The sequence below is a fragment of the Aquarana catesbeiana genome, linkage group LG01 (genome assembly GCF_042186555.1).
Source record: "Aquarana catesbeiana isolate 2022-GZ linkage group LG01, ASM4218655v1, whole genome shotgun sequence".
Classification (NCBI taxonomy): Eukaryota; Metazoa; Chordata; class Amphibia; order Anura; family Ranidae; genus Aquarana; species Aquarana catesbeiana.
The window spans coordinates 954,063,762-954,082,768 of NC_133324.1; positions in this window are offsets into that span (position 1 = coordinate 954,063,762).

The window sequence follows — 19,007 nt, forward strand, 5'->3', positions numbered from 1 at the left end:
CAATTGACATCTGCAAAATACTCACCATGTCTCTCAGCAAATAGCGTGGGGTGTCTACTTTCCAAAATGGGGTCATTTTGGGGGGTTTTGTGCCATCTGGACATTTCAGGACTTCCGTAAAAATCACAATTTTACGCCTTTAAAAATCCTGAAGGCGGTGATTGGTTTTCGGGGTCCTGTGCACAGATAGGCTCCCAAAAAGTCCCACACATGTGGTATCCCCATACTCAGGAGAAGCAGCAGAATGTATTTTGGGGTGCAATTCCACATATGCCCATGGCCTGTGTGAGCAATATATCATTTAGTGACAACTTTGTGTAAAAAAAAAAAGAAAAAAAGATCGCAATTTTCCCAAAACTTGTGGCAAATTATAAAATATTCCATGTACTCAACATGCCTCTCAGCAAATAGCTTGGGGTGTCTACTTTCCAAAATGGGGTCATTTGTGGGGGTTGTGTCATCTTGGCATTTCATGGCCTCCGAAACTGTGATAGGTAGTGAGAAGTAAAATCAAAAATGTACCCCCCTAGAAATCCTGAAGGCGGTACTTGGTTTTTGGGGCCCTGTACGCGGCTAGGCTCCCAAAAAGTCTCACACATGTGGTATCCCCATACTCAGGAGAAGCAGCAGAATGTATTTTGGGGTGTAATTCCGCATATAACCATGGCATGTGTGAGCAATATATCATATAGTGACAACTTTGTGTAATTTTTTTTTGGCATTTTTCAATCACTCGTGACAAAAAAATAAAATATTCAATGGACTCAACATGCCTCTCAGCAACTTCCTTGGGGTGTCTACTTTCCAAAATGGGGTCATGGGGGGGGGGGGGGGGTTGTACTGCCCTGCCATTTTAGCACCTCAAGAAATGAGATAGGTAGTCATAAACTAAAAGCTGCATAAATTCCAAAAAATGTACCCTAGTTTGTAGACGCTACAACTTTTGCGCGAACCAATAAATATACGCTTATTGACATTTTTTTTACCCGAGACATGTGGCTGAATACATTTTGGCCTAAATGTATGACTAAAATTGAGTTTATTGGATTTTTCTCCTAACAAAAGGTAGAAAATATAATTTTTTTTTCTAAATTTTCGGGCTTTTTCCGTTTATATTGCAAAAACAAAAATCGCAGAGGCAATCAAATACCATCAAAAGAAAGCTCTATTTGTTGGAAAAAAAGGACGCAAATTTAGTTTGGGTACAGCATTGCATGACCGCGCAATTAAAGCAGCGCAGTGCCAAATTGTAAAAAGTGCTCTGGTCATTGAGCAGCCTAATCTTCCGGGGCTGAAGTGGTTAAATTCGGAGTGAGGAGGCGACACTGTTCCTTGTGATCTTTGACTTCTTCCATGTTGTTCAGGTAGATCTCCACCTAGTGTTACTAAACCCACAACAGTAAAATCAGTCTGTATATGCAGTAAAGCATGCTTGTTATACTCACTGTGGAACTTAAGGGGTTAATTCTCTGCATTGTGTAAAAAGGCTGTTTGATCCTGTATGCACAGATCCTCCCCCTCCCTGCACTGTCTATCTGGGAAGGGACAGCTAACACAGGCAGGGTAGCTGACCTGCACATGCTCAGTTGTGTCTTATATGCTGGAGAGAACATTTACTTGTTCTCAGAGCTAGCCAGGTCACATGATATTTGGCATCACACATGTGGGTGTGTATACAGGCTGTAGTGGAAATCTCCTCCTACCTGAACTCTCAGCACAGAAGAAACTGTGCAGTTTATCATGTAACCGTGGTATACAGATCACCCAAAAAGGTATACAGTGGCAGTATTTGAATGTAAAAAGATTTATAAGCGGAGTGCGCATGCGCAGAGCGTCTGTGACATAAGTCTGATCTCGGAGCTCCGTCCCGCTCCGGTCTCCCCAGCCACACAGCAACCAAAAGCTTAAGCTAACAAGAGGAAGGGCGGGACTTTAAATGAGGTCATGACTAAATTACCATCAGGTACCTCCATCCCTAAGCGTAATGGTCAAAGAGGGGGAGTCGGGACTTTAAATGAGGCATTGGCTGACAACCAGATAGAATAAATAACAATAATGTTTAATAAATAGGTATATACAAATATATTCATATAAAACAGATAATGAATATGTACCATACCATAATCATACATAATTGTACATTTAATAATTTCCATTAACACAATTAATCCTCCCTTATTCCACATGGGCAATATATAAAAAAAGATATAAATTCATTCATGATCCTAAAGAGACCCCAATGGGTATTCAGGTGATATCAGTATGATGACGTCGCATCTAAGAAGCTCTACGCGTTTCGTGGAACCCTCCACTCATCAGGAGCAATGCGATATACGTCTGGTTGCATCTGGAAAGTACATAACCAGAAAACTTAAGCCTTAAGTGGGGGGGAGAGATGGGTTGATTGGAAAGGTAATAAAAAATATATAAAGAAGGGGCAAAACCACAATAAATGCACCACCACTGTACCTGGCAAAACCACCCTGTATGCCAACCCATGAACATGGAGCCGAGAGCAAGGCGGAGGCATCCAACCGGGAGCTGAGGTAATGGTCCGGCAGTGGGATCAGCACATACAGCAATGGGCAAGCAAATGTGAAGGGGACCTGAAATGCCAAAAGAAGTAAAGGATAAGTAATGAAATGGGGTGAATCCAAAAATGGAAAAATAAGAAGACTGGTGAAAAGTAGGAATGTGATAGGACCAAGAGCCCAAAAGGATATCAGAAATAATAGGCTAAGTACATAAAGTAGGGTGCATAAGAATGGTGACAAGTGATTGTTGTTTACCATATGTGAAATAAGGATATAAGCACCAAGTATAGCCTAGGATAGCCCGATAAAGGGGGACAAGGATAACTGAAATATTGTAACAGGAAACATAAAAACATGTGCAAGTGCTGGAGAATAGATGGAGGAAAGTGAAAGTAGCTGCTTCCCAAGATGTATGTACCCCGCCGGTATTCCACACCAACATCACGCAAGGTGTGCAGAGGTAGCACTGGGCGCCAAACCGAGCTGAATCTCTTTAGGATCATGAATGAATTTATATCTTTTTTTATATATTGCCCATGTGGAATAAGGGAGGATTAATTGTGTTAATGGAAATTATTAAATGTACAATTATGTATGATTATGGTATGGTACATATTCATTATCTGTTTTATATGAATATATTTGTATATACCTATTTATTAAACATTATTGTTATTTATTCTATCTGGTTGTCAGCCAATGCCTCATTTAAAGTCCCGACTCCCCCTCTTTGACCACAGCAACCAAAAGCAGCAGCACCTGCACCTCCCACAGCACTCACCCGATACCGGAGCCCACCGGGAACACCCCCATGTCCTCAGACACCGTGAGGAGAGACCTCTCCCGGCTACCCGTATTCAGCCTGTCAGCTGAGGGGAATCCCAAGATGGTGCCCAGAGCGCTGCACAATGAGGAGGAGGGGGAGGATGAAATGGGCACAGACTCAGGTAGGCTGGCAATTCAGATGCAGGGCCCTGAGTCTGTCACAGTAAGTAACCTATACCCCACTATCCTATCCCTGGCATCCATGGAATCATTACTGGAAAGGACCCTGGATGAGCTCATAGCTACCCCAGTGAAAGGACATACGGCTGGCTCTGACATATCAGCAATGCTCAGCCCACTGTCTCCCTCAGGCCCTCTGGATGTGCCATCATTAATGGATGCCTTCTCTAAGATGTTGTCCAGGGGCCTGGCACAAACGGCTGCCCTAATAACTTCTACTATTCAGGCAGACCTTCAAAATTTAGGCACCAGGATTGAGGCCACTGAACAAAAAGATGAACAAACCATTTCCAGAGCTAACCAGAATACGGCCCGTATCCAGGATTTACAGGACCAACTAGATACCACTATCTCTAAAATTGACGACCTGGAGAATCGCTCCAGGCGTTATAATTTCCGCATTAGAGGGCTCCCGAAAGTAGTCAAGGACACCCACCTAGCAGTCAAATCTTTTATCAAAGGACTTTTCCTGAACATCAAGGACCACCGTCTGGAACTAGACAGGGCTCACAGAGCTCTCCACCCCCCTCGCTCAGATGGACTGCCCAGAAACGTGAACCACACTTCTATGGGGTTAAGGAAGAGGTCATGCGCCTGACCAGGAATGTGGAGCAGCTAAGCATCCAGGGACACCCTGTCCAAATTTTGCAGACCTCTCCCCTCTCACTATCCAACGTAGGAGAGCCCTGAAACCACTTCTGCCATTCTTGTCTCAAAAAATGATCAAGTACCGGTGGTCCTTCCCCTTCTGCTTGTTGTTCTCCTACAAGGAAAAAACATACGGATTTGCCTCTATCCACGAAGGGGAATGCCTGTTGGTGCACCTGGGTCTCATTTCACTTAACTCTACATCCTCTGCCAGCCAAAAGAACACAGGATCAGCTAAACGCCCATCTCCACAGAGCCCAATCGCCCCGGTCTGGAAGAAGCAGCACTCCAATCGCTCAAAAGAATCTCATCCCTCGTGAACAACAGGGTCCTGCACATCTCATACATTATTCTGGCTCTCCTGGGAGGTTCCCCTATTGGTCACTTCACACATGCACAACTGGAGTGCCTCCTCCGAAGAGGGACATATTTCTCCTTTGACATGAGCCGGGCTGTCCGTTAGGGAACCTAACTAATTTTTCCCGATCAAATGGACAATGCCTTCCCGAGTTTATGCCGTCACCTAATAGGGATTCACCCGAAGGCCAAAAAACTTTTTACATGCATTGAGACAGAACTTTAGGGCCCTTGCTTGGTGGTCCCGGGGGGGGAGGTTGGCGGGGGGTCCGGGGAGGAGAAGGCCCTTTCCACTCCCCCCTTGGCCGCCGGGCCATCACTATATTCACAACTTGTAAGGCCGGCTTAAATCTTCTACCGAACTCCGCTCAGTCAAAACCTCCGTACAGTCACAGCGCCTGGGGAGTGTAGTGACTGTACGGAGGTTTTGACTGAGCGGAGTTCGGTAGAAGATTTAAGCCGGCCTTACGATAGGATATCAAGACAACTGGAATTCCGGGTCTGGTTTATCCCTTTTCGGTGGCGAGTAAATCTTCAGGTTCCATCTTCCTACCAAGCTCATCCTATCCATTGGGATTACCACCTACCTTCACCGCTGTGGCGGTATAAGCACGTTTGACTCACCGCCAATGGCCTGTGAGTCCACCTTTTCTGGTAAGGGTATTTTATCTTCACCCATTTCATCTTTTTATTTGGAGTCTATTTTGGAGAAGACAATACCTTATACACATCAATCACCTTCAATATCACTTTAGAAGTTTGGAACAAGATAATGGCTTTATCACCTTGGTGATTGATATGGACTACACTTATATGTCAGCATTGAATTTTGTTTATGATATATGGGGTCCTCTATTCATTTAATTTTTGTTGCATTTTCTTGTTAGGTTTTCACCCATAAGATTTTGCGCTCACGTTTCTATTTCGCCTTATTGCTAACATTTTTTTATGTTACTTTCACTGCCTGTATTAGCACATCTTCTATTTAATATATATTTCCCACATATATTGATTCAATTATGATTTTAGTCACAAGCTATAGTGATCTCTGTGGCTAATTACATACACATACATAGTTTTTTTCATTTTCATTAGCGCCACACTTTTTGTTTTTTATATATTTATCTGCAATTAGTCTGAGGAGGTCCACGATGGGGATCCATTGTGGCCATCTCGGTCCCTCATGCCACTTTACTCTTAACCTCTCTTTTTTCCTTTTTTTTCTCATCTCGCCCTTCCTTGACTTTAACCCTCTTTTTTACAGGCATCAGAGAGGATCAATGCACAAGTACCTTGGTACAAGTGTACCCTCCTTACTGGGTCTACGAAGGCTCCCATCTGGAAGTATGTGGTGGAAGTTAGGTCTCTGCTCCATGAAGCATCTAATCTACCCTCTGATCCATGGCACCACATGACGGGAAAATATCATCCATTCCAGTAGCTTCCCATAATGTACAGAGACTGAACTCCCCACTGAAACTTAGAAAATATTTCCGAAATGCCTCATCTATGCAGATGAAGGTGCTTCTCCTTCAGGAAACCCACTTTCCCTGATCATACAGCCCCTCGTTTGTCCACACTAGGTTTCCGCGGTTCTTCCTGGCGAACGCGGAAGACAAAACTAAGGGGGTGGGTATCTCCTGTCTAAAGCAGTCACCTTCTCTCTCAAGGAAGTCATTCAGGACCCCGAGGGCAGATACATCCTCCTTTCTGACTCTGTGAATGGGACCCTGTATACATTCATCTAATATTATACACCAAATCGCAATCAGGCCAGATTTTTCACCACTATGTTAGAAGTTCTTGCTCCCCACTTTGTGGTGACACTAGTCCTGGGGGGGAGATTCTAACATAGCCTTGGACCAAATGCTACATAAGTCAGGAAGAGGTCATTCTAGAATGAGGCCCTGAAACAAAACCTACAGATAGCCAAAACCCTCCATACCCATGGCTTGGTGGATATTTGGAGAGAGCTTAACCCAACTAAGAAGGACTTACTCACTATTCATCACCCCACCAAAGCATGGCAAGGATTGATCACATCTTAGTGGCAGCATCCTCTATTCCCCAAGCAACTAAAGCATCCATTAGGGACTCACCATTGTTCGACCACTCGATGGTAATGCTTTACCTTACGAGTCCGACTGAAAAGAATGGTACTTTCCGTTGGCGATTGAATGAATCGCTTCTTAGCGATCCGGTCCAATGCACCATACTGGACAATGAAATTAAAGAGTACTTTAAGGTCAACGACAATGGTGAAGTCTTCGCAGCAATGCTTTGGGCTTCACATAAAGCGGTATTATGGGCAAGATCATTCAAAATTCCACCAAACTAAAAAGGGAGCGAATGGCAGACTAACACACGGGCGGACTTTTTGACCAGACTGGTCCAACGGAATGAATCCGTCGGACAATCCGACCGTGTGTGGGCTTCATCGGACCTGCAGCTGAATTTTTCGGATGGACTTTAGATTAGACGAAAACTGACGCTAGGGCAGCTATTGGCTACTAACTTCCATATTTTAGTCTGGTCGTAAGTCATCACGTACGAATCCGTCGGACTTTGGTGTGATCGTGTGTAGGCAAGTCCGTTCGTTAATAAGTCTGTCGGAAGTCCGTCAAAAGTCCGTCGGAAAGATTGTCGGACCTTTGATGCCGAAAAGTCCGCCCGTGTGTACACAGCATTAGACAAACTAGAGCAGGACTTTCAGAAACTCTCCAAAACACACAGACGTAACCCCACGACCGCATCGCGGAACATGTTGGAATCCGGTAGAGTCGCCCTAAACCTAGTGGCGACTCTACCGGATTCTAAATCTAAAGCTGAAAAGAGCCTTAGATGGTCCAATGCCCGCTTCTATCTTCACAAAGATAAGATAGAGCCTGGTCTGGCCTCAAAACTGACGCCCAAACTCCGTACATTTTCCTTCCCCAAGGTACGTGACTCTACAGGATCGCTCACGCAAAACCCGAAGATTTCCATGACTTCTACGCAGACTTATACAAATCAAAAGTGACACCCAGTCCCCAAACCCTCACGGACTTTCTAGATGAAATCCCCCTCCCCACATTGACACAGGAACACATCACGTTGCTTGATAACCCAATTACTGAACTAGAAGTTTTGGGAGTAATTAAAAACCTCAAGAGGTTCTGTTAAAAAAACAAAACAAAACAAAAAAAAAAAACCTCAAGAGGGGGTCAGCCCCTGGACCGGATGGTTTTTCCACCTATTATTATAAAATATTTTTAACCACGTTAGCTCCCCATTTGACGAGATTCTACAATTCCCTCCGGGGTAGTTCCTCCCTAGACAGCACCGCTAACCTAGCTTATGTGTCTGTTATTCCAAACCAAACAAAGACAGCTCTGAAGTACGCAACTGCAGACCCATTTCATTGATCAACAATGATCTCAAGATTCTAACCAAAATCATGGCCAATAGACTTTCGGAATGTATAGTGGGATATATCCACAAGGATCCGGTAGGCTTCATCCCGGAGAGGCAGGGTCCTGACCTTATCCACAGAGCGGTAGACGTAATCTCCCTGCTGAAATCTAAATGGGATGGGGGCCCCTCACAGGAGTGATTCCTATTGTCTGTGGATCTACAAAAGGGGTTTGACACCGTAGAGTGGCCTTATCTCTTTGAAATACTACACAGATGGGGGTTTGGCCCTAAATTCACACAGATATTACGGAATTTATACTCCAGCCCATGCGCACAAGTTAACCACTTCAGCCCCGGAAGAATTTACCCCCTTCCTGACCAGAGCACTTTTTGCGATTCGGCCCTGCGTCGCTTTAACTGACAATTGCGTGGTCGTGCGACGTTGCTCCCAAACAAAATTGACGTCCTTTTTTCCCCACAAATAGAGCTTTCTTTTGGTAGTATTTGATCACCTCTGCGTTTTTTATTTTTTGCGCTATAAACAAAAAAATAGCGACAATTTTGAAAAAAACAAATTTTTTTTATTTTTTGCTATAATAAATAAATGTTTTCCTCAGTTTAGGCCGATACGTATTCTTCTACATATTTTTGGTAAAAATATTGCAATAAGCCTTTATTGATTGGTTTGCGCAAAAGTTATAGCGTCTACAAAATAGGGGATAGTTTTATGGCATTTTTATTGATAATTTTTTTTTTTACTAGTAATGGCGGCGATCAGTGATATTTATCCTGACTGTGACATTATGGCGGACACATCGGACAATTTTGACACATTGTTTGGACCATTGGCATTAACACAGCGATCAATGCTAAAAAATTGCATTGATTACTGTAAAAATGTCACTGGCAGTGAAGAGGGTTAACCACTAGGTGACGCTGTAGGGGTTAAGTGTGTCCTAGGGAGTGTTTCTAACTGTGGGGGGGGAGGGGCTGTGTGTTACACTACACTGATCGCCACTCCCGATCACAGGGAGCAGAGATCAGTGATAGTGTCACTAGGCAAAACGGGGAGATGCTTGTTTACATTAGCATCTCCCCATTCTTCATCACCGTGAGACGATCGCGGGTATACCCGCGGACATCGGGTCCGCGGGACCCGCGATCGTGGTCACGGAGCTCCCAGCGGGCGCAGGCGCCGCCTCTTAAACGGCAACGTACACAGGGCCGTTTTTTCCACTGGGCACACTGGGCAGTTGCCCGGGGGCCCAACTTGTCTGGAGGGCCCCTCCCAGGGCCGATCTTCAGTGCTGCAATCTGCTGCTTAAGTTGACTGACTGCACTGGTTGCTCACTTGCTAGAATCGCCTGCCGCCTGGCGTCTAGCTGGCAACCAGTGACGTCAGTTAGAGGCCGCGGCTGCCCCAGCATTCATACGCGCTTCAGACAGCGTGGAGAGGGAGCAGAGCGGAAAGACAGACGCTGCCTTGCTGCTGTGAGTGACACACTGTACTGCACCAGGCCGGCGGCCTCAAGTAAGTCTAGCACTGTCTACTTAAGTACGTTCAAGTTGTGCATCACACACAGCCACTGTCTGTGCCCCTCAAAAGCTGCCACTGTGCCCATCAAACACAGCCACTGTGCCCATCAAATGCAGCCACTGTGTCCATCAAAGCTGCCACTGTGCCCATCAAATGCTGCCACTGTGCCCATCAAACGCAGCCACTGTGCCCATCAAATGCAGCCACTGTACCCATCAAAAGCTGCCACTGTGCCCGTTAAACGCAGCCACTGTGCCCATCAAACGCTGCCACTGTGCCCATCAAACGCTGCCACTGTGCCCATTAAACTCGTGTTATATTGTCCAAACGTTGTGTTAATGTTTAAACACTGATTTTGTTGGAAGTACCAATAAATATAGCCTTATTGGTCATTTGCATTTTTATTCTCGTGCGTGATTGTGTAGACAGGGCCCCAGTGCACTGTATTGCCCGAGGGCCTATAATGCTCTTAAGATGGCCCTAAATGTACAGGTACGTTAATCTGCCTGTACGTGTCCTTCTGCCGCAGTATATCTGCGCGAGGCGGTCGGGAAGCGGTTAAGCTACAGGGCCACTATTCAACCCATTCTCGATACACAGAGGCACAAGACAGGGTTGCCGACTATCTCCCATTATTTTTGCCATAGCGATTGAAACCTTAGCCACCGCCATAAGGCTCCACCCTGACATTCGCGGTGTTAAATGCGGTCCTCGTGTTCATAAATGAGCCTTATTCGCAGATGATCTGCTGCTCTTCCTTACTTCCCCCCTCATATCCACTCCCAATATTTTTAAACTCCTCTGGAATTTTAGCACGATCTCTGGGTTGAGAGTAAACTTGGCCAAATCAGTAGCTCTAAATGTCACCACCCCCATTCCTGTAGTTGAGAGTCTCTTAAAACCCACTTTACCTTTACCTGGGAACCTTTTTCGATTCCATATTTAGGCATCAAACTGACAGCTAGTGTGGATCAACTATATAAAGCCAACTACCCTCCCATGTATAAAAAGCTGAAAGAGGACCTATCTGGCTGGGCAAGGGGGAATCTGTCCTGGATAGGCAAAATAAAGTGGTAAAGATGACCCACTTCCCTAGGATTTTATATTTATTCAGATCTCTAACCATCACGATCCTGAGATCACATCTGCAGAAATTTCAATCCCAGATTATCTGTTTCATTTGGGGTAACAAGGGATACCGCTGCCCTAAAAGTATGTTATTTAGAAGACGCACTCAAGGTGGGCTGGGTCTGCCAGATTTAAGGAGGTACTTCCAAGCAGCTCAATTATCCCAGTTCTCGTTTATATATTCACAGGGTAATAGGCCTGACTGGGTAGACATGGAGAGGCAAGCTATCCCAATGTACACCATAGACTACCTAGCTTGGATCCCCCATAAAAACAGACCCCCCATATTTGCTCCCACTCTATCGCATTCCATGAACCTTTGCGACTCACTATACAAATCTCCCCAACTAATATCAGATGCTCACCCCTTGGCACACATCTTTCACAACCCCAGCTTTCCCCCCGGCCAGGATATTGCGGCGTTTCGGTGGTGGACGAACAAGGGGTTGTTCCGTATTGGGCACTTTCTGTCCCCCATGGGCCCCATTACAGCTACCCATTGTAGTAGCAAACTTGACATGCCTTCCTCGGAAAGGTTCCGTCTACATCAAATCCGACATTATATGTTTTCACTGTGGACCACTAACCTGGAACCATTGCTGGTAACAGCGTATGAAAAATGGTGCTCAGGATGCATGGATCAGAGGGGAGGAATCTCTAGAATTTACACTTCACTCACGGAGAACACCAAGAAACCATCATACGCACTGGGTTGGGAACAGGATCTTAATGTCTCTTGGGATGCCACTACGTGGTACTCCAAATTCCAGAAAGCCTTAAAGGGCATAACCAATGTCTCCCTTATAGAGGCCAACGTCAAAATATTAACGCGGTGGTAAACCGTACCCCTACGTCTGGCTAAGACCTTTCCAGGCACATCCCCCCTATGCTTTAGAGGATGTGGGCTGACTGGCTCTCTATACCACATATGGTGGGAGTGCCCTCGTATTCGGGGATTGTGGAATGGGATATTTTCTTTAATACGTAAAGTGACTGACATATCGGTCCCAAAAACCCCTGAGATAGCCCTCTTGAACTGAAGCCCATTAGAATGCCCTAAGCACCTACATACACTCATACATTTCATGTTGCTGGGCACCAAACTTACGATAGTCAGAGCATGGAAACAGCCTACGGTGTCTTTAGCTGCTGTCAAGAGGAAAATCTCATTGTTAATGGTACAAGAAAAAACGGTCAGTATTATCCAGACCACTACTGAAAAACATGACAAGATATGGGAGCTCTGTAGGACCTACAGTGCCTTGCAAAAGTATTCACCCCACTTGGCTTTTTACCTATTTTGTTACATTACAGCCTTTAGTTCAATGTTTTTTTATTCTGAATTATATGTGATGGATCAGAACACAATAGTCTAAGTTGGTGAAGTAAAATTAGAAAAATATATACATAAAACTATTTTTCAGAAATAAAAAACTAATAATTGGCATGTGCGTATGTATTCACCCCCTTTGTTATGAAGCCCATAAAAAGTTCTGGTGCAACCAATTACCTTCAGAAGTCACATAATTAGTGAAATGATGTCCACCTGTGTGCATACTAAGTGTCACATGATCTGTCATTACATATACACACCTTTTTGAAAGGCCCCAGAGGCTGCAACACCTAAGCAAGAGGCACCATTAACCAAACACTGCCATGAAGACCAAGGAACTCTCCAAACAAGTAAGGGACAATGTTGTTAAGAAGTACAAGTCAAGGGTTAGGTTATAAAAAAATATCCAAATCTTTGATGATCCCTAGGAGCACCATCAAATCTATCATAACCAAATGGAAAGAACATGGCACAACAGCAAACCTGCCAAGAGACGGTCGCACACCAAAACTCGCGGACCGGGCAAGGAGGGCATTAATCAGAGAGGCAGTACAGAGACCTAAGGTAACCCTGGAGGAGCTGCAGAGTTCCACAGCAGAGACTGGAGACCCTCCATAGAGTTGGGCTTTATGGCAGAGTGGCCAGAGGAAAGCCACTACTTTCAGCAAAAAACAAAATGGCACATTCTGAGTTTGCGAGTGGGAGACTCCCAAACTGTATGGAGGAAGGTGCTCTGGTCTGATGAGACTAAAATTGAACTTTTGGCCATCAAAGAAAACGCTATGTCTGGCGCAAACCCAACACATCACATCACCCAAAGAACACCATCCCCACTGTGAAACATGGTGGTGGCAGCATCATGCTGTGGGGATGTTTTTCAGCAGTTGGGACTGGGAAACTGGTCAGAGTTGAGGGAAAGATGGATGGTGCTAAATACAGGGATATTCTTGAGCAAAACCTGTACCACTCTGTGTGTGATTTGAGGCTAGGACGGAGGTTCACCTTCCAGCAGGACAATGACCCCAAACACACTGCTAAAGCAACACTTGAGTGGTTTAAGGGGAAACATGTAAATGTGTTGGAATGGCCTAGTCAAAGCCCAGACCTCAATCCAATAGAAAATCTGTGGTCAGACTTAAAGATTGCTGTTCACAAATGCAAACCATCCAACTTGAAGGAGCTGGAGCAGTTTTGCAAGGAGGAATGGGCAAAAATCCCAGTGGTAAGATGTGGCAAGCTCATAGAGACTTATCCAAAGCGACTTGGAGCTGTGATAGCCGCAAAAGGTGGCTCTACAAAGTATTGACTTTAGGGGGGTGAATAGTTATGCACATTGACTTTTTCTGTTATTTTGTCCTATTTGTTGTTTGCTCCACAATAAAATAAACAAAACAAAAAAAACATCTTCAAAGTTGTGGGCATGTTCTGTAAATCGAATGGTGCAAATCTTCAAACAATCCATGTTAATTCCAGGTTGTGAGGCAACACAACATGAAAAATGCCATGGGGGGTGAATACTTTTGCAAGGCGCTGTATATACAAAAGTCTCCACATCCTCATTAGTAGTAAATCTAATTTATTGTATCTCTCTGATGCCTAAAAATCTTCTCTCTTTCTTTCTTTTCCATCCCCTTCCTCCTTCTACATTCCACTCTGAACTACCCAGGAATCCACTGGCACGCCTTCGTGTGTGTAGACCAGGGGAAAGTCTGTCACTGACATTACTACAAGCCTAACTCTAGCAAACATCTGCACATGGTAGTAAGGTAGACACGTAAGGATTCTAGATACACCAAAGAAATTCACCAATTTCGCTTCTTACTTTTCTGTATCTCCACATTACCCAAGATCTCTTATAAGACGGGGACAAAGTGGGACGCTTAAGATGTCACTTCTACCCAATGGTAAAGGAATGTGTTTCTGTTTTACATTTTTTTGTTTTTACACTGGTGGCAACTTCTCCCTCCCCTCGACACAGTCTAATCCCGTTAGGGGTGTCGGGGCGAGGAAGATAGGATGCAGTCGTGGGTAGAACTATCACCATGAACCCCACAAGTTTCCTCCATCACTTTGGGTTATATGCCTTTCACGTGTTATAGTATCGATTGTGTCACAGACATCCGGTCAGATAACTCAAGTTATCAGGTCAGGTAACACAAGTTATACTGCGGCAGGTTGGCAGTGCTGCGCAAGTCGCCATAGCTATACGTTGCTCCTTTAAGACCATCTAGCAAGGCGCGCTCGCCGCGTGTCCCCGGAGCCAGGCGCAGTGTCGGCCTGGCACTCGCGGTCGCTCGTGACAAAGCAGGAACGTGGATCTGTGTGCGTAGAGACAGATCGTGTGTTCCTTGTATATAGTATCGGTCTCCTCCTCTAGTCAGTCCCATCCCCCCTACAGTTAGAACACACACCAGGGAACACATTTAACCCCTTGATCTACCCCCTAGTGTTAACCCCTTCCCTGCCAGTGATATTTATACAGTAATCAGTGGCTATTTTTAGCGGGGATCGCTGTAGAAATGTCAGTGGTCCCAAAAAGTGTCCAATTTTTGCGCAATGTTGTAGTCCTGATAAAAATCGCAGATCGCCATCATTACTAGTAAAAAAAAAAATAATAATAATAAAAATGCCATAAATCTATCCCCTATTTTATAGACGTGATAACTTTTGCGCAAACCAATCAATATACAATTATTGCGATTATTTTTTTACCGAAAATATGTAGAAGAATACATATCGGCCCAAACTGAGGAAAAAAATAGTTTTTTTTTTTTAATTTTTTTTATATTTATTATAGCAAAAAGTACAAAATGTGTTTTTTTTTTTTTCAAAATTGTTGATTTTTTTGTTTATAGCGCAAAAAAGCAGGCAAAACTAATAAACTATCTTTTGCAATGTTCTCATAATATATACACATCGTCATTATCCTCCTTTTTTGAAAACAAGAATTTAAAATGAAAAATTTGATTCTCATATTTTAAAAAACATTGTTTTATACTCCACATGTGAAATTGTTTACCCTGTTTCGGATTGATATTAATAAAGAATAATTAAAAAAAAAAAAAAACTAAGAAATTATCTGGTGATCCTGCCATTCTCCTGAATTTTACTGTGTTTCCTGGCCCATCCCTTAAATACAGGATAATATTATCAGCTCACTGATTTATTTCATTTGATTTATTTTATGCATTTATTTATTATTTTATTGGTTATTTCTGTAATTATTTATTACTTTATTTTTTTTTTTTCAAAATTCTTTTTATTATAAGAATATAAATTGGAATACAAAACAAAGCCTATTGAGCATAAGTGAGGTAAGGTGGTTGGTAACCAAGACTTATGGCGCGTACACACGGGCGGACTTTTCGACGGACTAGGTCTGGCGGACTTTTCGACGGACTTTCCGAATGAACGGACTTACCTACACATGATCAACCAAAGTCCAATGGATTCGTACGTGATGACGTACGACCGGACTAAAACAAGGAAGTTCACAGCCAGTAGCCAATAGCTGCCCTAGCGTCGGTTTTTGTCCGTCGGACTAGCATACAGACGGGGGGACTTTTCGACCGGACTCGAGTCCATCGGAAATATTTGAAACATGTTTCATTTCTAGGTCCGTCAAACTTTTTCGGAAAAAAAAGTCAGCTGGAGCCCACACACGATCGAATTATCTGACGAAGCAGTAAACAGAAGCAAAACAGAGTATCCTATGAAAGGGTTGCCGAGGATCGACAGTATCTATTTATTTATTTTTAACTAAATGTATTTTGTTATTAATGTATTATTATTATTATTTAATTTTAGTAGTTATTTATTCATTTATTTTATATTTTTTATTTTTCTTGATGTCTGGAGTTTCTCTTTACAAGGAGATAAAACATGTCACCAAGCTATAAATCACCTTGCCAAGCTGACAGAAGAACTGTGGCAATCAATTCTGGGATATAAACCTTTCAGTGTCCTGCTGAGTATAAGGAAATAATTTGCAGTTCCGTTGCTTTTTTGTGGTTTACCGTGTTTATAGATGGTAACCATCGGGGGGGTGTCTGTAATTTCTGTTTTAAAATATTGAAAGTATAATGATAGATGAGGTTAAAATGTTGGTGCAAAAAATCCAACTTGCTTTCCCATCACAGAAAGCTAGGAGGTGTGATTGCAGGCGATTCACAAAGCTTTATTTTATTTCAAGTCTTATCACTGTAATTTTCAAACCTCGTTAGGTTTAGCTGAAAATAACTGTTATTTATTTTTTTATTTTATTTACCACTTTAGCGCTCACCTGTCCACCCTCTATGGACCAGAGAAACTTTTACATTTCTCCTATTTGCCTGTTTATTTTGCAATAATGTTGTCATTACATAAGAAAAACACAGTAATACAATACAATACAATTGTAAAAATACAATATAAGATTTTCTTTTTCTTGATGTTGTCTTGCAAAATAGATTTTATTTTTGGTGCAATCCATAGACAAAAAAATTACCTAAACTAAAAAAACACACTTTATTTCTAATTTGCTCAAGATTAGTTTGAAAAATATATAATATTACTACTGTAGATATAAATTTGTAAAAGGGGGTTAATATTACATCCTTCTCTCCTTAACTATTTTTTTGCTACAGATTTTTTCATTTCTATTTATCTAACCAGTAATATTCATTTTTAATTCTTTATGTTTGTTGTTATTATAATGAGTTAGTGAAAAAAAAAAAAAACTTTATTTCACATGTAATTCAATTCTTTGTAACTTCATTATAGTTTTAGTGCCATTTAAAATGGGTGAAATTATAGAAAAAATTTATACTTTTTTTAACTTTTCAGGTTGCTTTTACTGACATCATACGCATCATCCTTTTGATCTGCAAATGAATGAAAAGAATAGATACAGAAGAAACAATGTTACTCTGTATCTCTCTATCTCCTGTCTGATCAATGTTTATAAACAATGTTACGTTGTATCTCTCTATCTCCTGTCTGATCAATGTTTATAAACAATATTATGTTGTATCTCTCTATCTCCTGTCTGATCAATGTTTATAAACAATGTTACTTTGTATCTCTATATCTTCTGTTTGATCAATGTTTATAAAAATAATTTACTTTGTGCAGCCCATCGCAACGGTTTAAATTTGCAATCTCTGCCGCAAACAGATCAAGCGTGGCAAAAACACCAGCCATTTAGGTACCGCATGCTTGACAAGGCATTTAACCTCCCACCACTCAGCCCGTTGGCAAGAGTACCTGAAAGCCACACACAAGGGACACAATTCTTCTCCTCCTCACCTTTCATGTCTAACCCGGCTATATCTCATGACCTCTCAGCAGCCTCCACTGACAGGAATGATGGTATAGCGCAGGGTGTTGCAGGTCCTTGCAGCATATCTGCCAGTAGCACACCACCAGCTGTAAACTATAGCAGGCAAATTTCTCTGCCCCAGCTGCTGCAGCGAAAAAAAAAAAATACACTCCCTGCCACCCACATGCCCAGCATCTAAATTCCAGCTAGTCCAAATTGCTGGGTTTACCAGTCCTGCCTTTCCGTCTGGTGGATTCTGCCCCCTTCTGTGAATTTGCAGAATGTGCTGTACCACAATGGCAGGTTCCCAGTCGCTATTTATTTGCACGTAAGGCCATTCAAGCTCTGTAACATCACGTGGAAGGCAATGTTTCTGCATTGTTGGGCAAGGCAGTCAGCCGCAAGGTCCAACTTAATGCTGACAAATGGTCCAGCAAGCATGGTAAGGGATGATATATTTCACTCACAGCACACTGGGTAACTCTGCTTGCAACTAGGAAGAATGCAGGACAGGGCTTAGTGCTTGAGCTTGTTTTGCCACCACGTTTCCATACATCTAGTGGTGATGATGCGAGATCTGTCAGCTCCACCCCCTCCTCCGCTGAATTGTCCTATGAACCACAAGTACCCCCTAAGCATTCAAGGGGCTATTCCATGAGTCAACTCTGCAGGGGTAGGCCCAGAGATGGTTCATGCCATGCCAGCTGGAGCCAGTAATGGTGGTGTGCGATCCTATCAGTGGTGTGCCACCTATCAGTGCCCATCAGTGACGCCTATCAATGCCCATCATTGCTGCCTATAAGTGCCCATCAATGCCACCTATTAGTACCCATCATTGCCACCCATCAGTGCCACCTACCAGTGCTGCATATTAGTACCTCCTCATCAGTGCCCATCAGTGCCACCTTATCAGTGCCCATCAGTGCCCCTCAGTGCAGCCTCATCAGTGCCCGTCAGTGAAGGAGAAAACTAAATTTTATAACAGAAACTAAGAAAAACTCTTTTTTTTTCCAAAAATGTTGGTCTTTTTTAACTTGTTTAGCAAAAAATAAAAAACCCAGTGGTGATCAAATACCACCAAAAGAAAGCTCTACTAATTTAGTTTGGGTACAGCGTTGCATGACCGCACAATTGTCATTCAAAGTTTTACAGATCTGAAAGCTGAAATTTGGCCTGGGCAGGAAGGAGGTAAAAGTGCCCTGTATTGAAGTGGTTAAACAGGTACCCAGGGTTCTGTAGTGAAATATACACTAAAGCGGCCGAAGCAACAAAGTGTATTAAAAATGGTGGAACTTTAAATGAAGCTCATGGTGACAAAAAGAACATGTCACCATGAGCTTCATTTAAAGTCCCACCATTTTTGATACACTTTGTTGCTTCGGCCGCTTTAGTGTATATTTCACTACAGATGACAGGGATGGAGGCACATGGCTTTACCCAGCCATATTAACCTCATTTAAAGTCCCAATTTTCCCAATCCCCCCTTTTTATTTTGGTACCCAGGGTTGGAAGATCTTCTAAGGTAGGCCAGAAGAGTCTGTAGCCATATGATATGTGACATACCCACCAGGTGGAACTCAACTTTGGCAATGCTGCAGGGGCTGCACATGCAGCAGAGGGCAGTCAATGAGTAGTATATGGCACAACAACAGGCTCAGGGCGGCTCGGCTTTTTTCCCCACGCCAATGGCTTCTGATAAAGAATGCATTCACTGTACTGTCACCATTTGAGGAGGCGACAAGGATGGTGAGCCATGACAATGCATTCATCAGT